General features: G+C 36.7%; 1 pseudogene across 1 annotated transcript; it reads left to right on the forward strand.

The window, feature by feature from the left end:
• The first annotated feature begins 207 nt into the window (after positions 1 to 207).
• LOC143610842 (telomere repeat-binding protein 5-like) lies at positions 208 to 3,998 on the forward strand (annotated as a pseudogene). The gene is made up of 9 exons (XR_013149658.1): positions 208 to 251; positions 344 to 1,050; positions 1,130 to 1,324; positions 1,587 to 1,649; positions 1,727 to 1,806; positions 1,950 to 2,185; positions 2,936 to 3,273; positions 3,349 to 3,412; positions 3,477 to 3,998. The product of XR_013149658.1 is annotated as a telomere repeat-binding protein 5-like (transcript).
• Positions 3,999 to 4,564: the final 566 nt, after the last annotated feature.

Consider the following 4,564-nt stretch of genomic DNA (forward strand, 5'->3'; position numbering starts at 1 on the left):
TTTTTTTTTAGATTTTAAAATTTTATATGAAAATTATGTGTTTTATGACATTTAAGATTTGATTATGAAAATTTTGTTTTGTGTTTGTGATCTATGTGTTATGTTTGATGATTGTGAATGCTTATATTTTTTATTTTTTTAGTATTTTTTTATTAAAAATGCTTTCTTTGGTGTTTAAGTAGGTTTTCTTGATATGATCACTAAGACATGGTGTTGCAAAAGCGGTTCCCCGGGCTGCCAGATCAGCCACGGTAAACATTTCATTAATATAAGAATATATTCTTTTTTCTTCATAATCTTGAAATAATTTTGTTTCTTTTGTTTTTATGTTTATATAGAGGAGGGTTCCATCTTGGAAGAAAATCGAAGACAGTAACATTATCAGTAATAGTAACAATAACAGTAATAATAACAATAACAAGCAAATGTGTGCGTTTGATTTACTGGCTACGGTAGCTGGAAAGCTACTGCAGGAGGGTGGTGAAAAGGAATCTGAATCCGTTAAAGATTCGGCTACAAAGATTCAACAACAAAATGTCGATAATGCCCCTTTGAATATTAACATTTGTGATCAAGGAAGCTGCAATAGGAGTTTTTTTGTGTCTGAAATAATATCACAAGCACCTGCGATTCAAGATTCTAATTCAGGACCGTCATCAGGTATAACTGTTTCTGATTGCTCGGAGAAGTCAAAGATTGACAAGGTCAAAGTCAAAGTCCCGTTTAGCGTCAAAACAGACGAAAGGAATAGTAAACCGATAACACATGAGGCTCCAAAGCCAAAGCCACTGGCGGTTCATAGTATAGATAATAATAACAATAATTATAATAATAATAATAATAATGTCAAGTTTCCATTTTGCAAAGATAATGTAAATTTAGTTGTTAGAGAAAATGATGATGATGAAAAATTTTCTGGGGTCACTCTGAATGTTAATAAGAACTTTAAGCAACCACCGCGTATTGGAGATCGAAGGATTAGACGGTTTTTGGCATCTAAATATTGGAAAACAGGCCCGAAATTGAACGAGGATGTGAATTGTGATGATGGTGAGTGGTTTTGAACTTTTGATTGCTTTGTCATTTTGGTTACTTATTAATATATGAATTATGTAAACATTCAATGCAGATGTTTATAGTAACAAGAAAACATGCTTCAAAAGACAAAGGTCAATGAAGGATTATCCTTTTAAGAAAAGACGACTCTATGAACTACATAATTTTTCGAATAACAATGATGTGGTTGATAGTGAAGCTAAACCTAGCCCGCCTCGAAAGGATCCAATCGATAACGGGTTTAGTTCGGGTGTCAAATCTGAAGGAGGTTTGTCGCATTTTTACAAATTGATTATCTGATTATTGTGACTTTTATAAATAATGATTAGTGTTAATGTTTGTATAAACATATTCTGTTTCTGATATATAAAATTAATCCGTTGATATGGATTAACTTTTTTAAAAAATAAACAGAATTTGTTAAACACTAAAACGGGTTATTATATGATTATCACCACATTAAACAGCATGATCACATTCCAAATACTATATTCTACTTCATATGTGTTCTTCATTTTTGTGATTGATAGGTACGAAAACATTGGGATTATTATCAAAGCAAAATCCCGCTTTTCAGTCTCGGGATTCCCATGGTAATAAACGCCTTTCAGTTAAATTATCGGTATCTAGTCAAAGTTCACATGTGAAAGATATTTTTGCGTTTACTCAGTGAAACTGAAGATAAAATCTTTTCGAGTACCCGAGCTTTTCTTTGAGTTACCAAAAACTGCAACCGTTGGTTCTCTAAAGGTATTGTCTTTATTGTGTTTCCCTGTGTAAAAGATAATATTTGGATGTGTTTCTGTCTTTTGACATTATAATAAAACTGATTATTATGATTTGCAATCCAAATAGTCATGAGTTGACTTTGTTTGACTTATTTTTTTCAACAGAGGACCGTTATGGAGGCTGTGACTTCCTTGCTTAGCAGTGATCTACATGTTGGTGTGTTGCTTCAAGGGAAAAAAATTAGAGATGATGAGAAAACTTTGCTACAAACCGGCATTCATAACAAGCTAGATGCATTAGGTTTCACATTGGAACCTAATAATTTGCAAAATCAGCCATCTTTATGCCATAAAGATCAACCGGTTCAACTAACTCCCGGCATGCCTAAGCCCTTAATAAGGTATATATTCATGGCGGTAGTTAAGAGGTGGCAAAATGGGCTGCTAAAAACTTGCTCCCATCAAATTGGGTAAATTTGTGCGGGTCAAAACGGGGCGGTTTGACCCAAGACACTTTTTGTTCCAAATATTTTTCAACTTCTCCATATTGTTAGTGGTGGGAAAAAAGGTGGGCCAGAAATATTAGGTAACAGCTTGAAACTGGTTCGGGTCAAAATGGATAATTTGTGAGGGTCAAATCAAGGTTGGGTTGACCCAAAACACTTTTTGGTCCGAATCTTTTTTAGCTTTTACATAATTAGCGATGGAAATAGGCGGGTCAGAAAGATTAGGTAAAGGCTCAAAATCAAAATGGGTAATTTTGTGCGAGTCAAAATGGCGTGAGTTGACCCAAACAGTTTTGGCCCAAATCTTTATTAAGTTTTACGTATAATTAGTGGTGGGGAAATGGGCGGGTCAGAACAATTGGGTAACAGCTCAATACGGGTTTGGGTCAAAATGTGTGCTTTTTTGCAGGTCAAATCAGGGCTGGGTTGACCCAGAACACCTTTTTCCTTTTTTTAAGTAGTTAATGTGTCAACTAAGATTACAAAGAATATATTAGTTCAATAACGATTCAGTTTCTTAAATAAATTGAGTTAAAAGGTTTGTGCATGTAAATAACACTTTTTGGCAATTTTTGACCCGTTATAGATAAAAATATTTTAAATCGACCCATTAACTAAAACTTTGTTTTTCTGATATGGTATTAGGTATACACCGGCACCAAATATAAGCAACAAGTTGGTGGTTCAACCAGTGGTACCACCTCATGCCTCACCGGATACACCCATGGCAAACTATGGTGGTTCGGTTGAAAGTGACCATGACTCGGCACCGTCACCACCCACTCTATCTATGGATCACAAAAGTGGCACGGACACAAGGGCTTTGGTCATGGTCCCAGCTATGAACCACCCAAGGGCACTGGCTGCGGTTCCATTAAGGAAATGCAAGCGGTCTGAGGTGGCGCAAAGAAGAATTCGTCGACCTTTTCGGTTTCAGAGGTTGAAGCGTTGGTTCAAGCCGTTGAGAAGCTTGGAACCGGAAGGTGCGCTTATTTTAAAATTATATTAAAGTTTTATAGAATAAACCGTTTATTTTAATCTGTTTTTTGATATTTCAGATGGCGTGATGTCAAATTACGAGCCTTTGATAATGCAAAGCATCGCACTTATGTCGATTTGAAGGTAAATGCTCTACTTGATTGGTACATTATGACACGTGGCATGTTTTGATTGGTCCATGATGCAGGATAAGTGGAAAACACTGGTTCACACTGCAAGAATATCACCGCAACAAAGAAGAGGCGAGCCTGTGCCACAACAACTCTTGGATCGGGTGCTAGCCGCACACGCGTATTGGTCACATCACCAAGCAAAGCAACAGTTCAAACAACCATCACAACTCGAAAGTAATCGGCTCATTTGAATAAAGAGATAAAGTTATTAAAGAAAAAGTAAAGTAGACCCTTTTTATCTTTCTTTCTTACATTCGTCCTCCCTTTATGTTGTTTTATCTGTAATTATCATACCTATTTTAACAAGAAAAAGGGAGGACGGGTAGTAATTAAAGTGTTTTACTGGGTTGGCGCGACGTTTGTAAATGGGTCAACCGAATAAGAGCTAATATAGCTAAACAGATTCTTTCGGAGAACGCCTATCGGTGTTATCTTGTTAATGTTTCCGGGGTTTTTTGTGTAGTTTAAAGAGTTAATGAGAGGTGTATTTGGATTATGTTGTTGAATAAGATGGCCAAAGTATGGGAGTTTTGATGTATTTGTGCCTTTTATATACATTTGTTTGTTGCCAAATGATGCCATTATGGGCATTAGTCATGTGTATGCATAGCAAGAAGTGATGACCGATTTGGGTTGAGTGTCGGGTCATAACGAGTTTGTCTCACACTAGGTACATATCAGAACGAGTTTGGACTAAAATTAACCTAGGTTAATTTGAGTAATTTTACATAGAAAAAAAAAGTATCAAAATAAGTTCACATGTATTTAATTTTTTTGTGGTGAATGGTGATGGGTATTGGCCGTGAAAACGGAGACCCTAGCAGACAAGGTCACGCTGATGGTGTGGAGGTGGCGATGAGGAGAAGGTGCTGCAAGTGACATGGTGGTGTCAGTGGTAGTGTTTACGTCGGCGACGATGGTGATTATGGTGTCGTGGGGGTGACGGTCGTTTGGTGGAGGTAACAACTAATAGGTGGTGGTGGTGGTGATGGCCGTGAGTGTTACTCGCTTATTTGGACCCTTTTTTATTGGAGCTATTATCAAGAGTTCTAAAAGCGACTCATTTTAACCCGTTGTGTAATTTGAACCGCCCCAAGCGAAC

Source organism: Bidens hawaiensis, unplaced genomic scaffold (assembly GCF_021521415.1).
Source record: "Bidens hawaiensis isolate Kalapana, Puna unplaced genomic scaffold, B.hawaiensis_p1.1 tig00028291_1, whole genome shotgun sequence".
NCBI lineage: Eukaryota > Viridiplantae > Streptophyta > Magnoliopsida > Asterales > Asteraceae > Bidens > Bidens hawaiensis.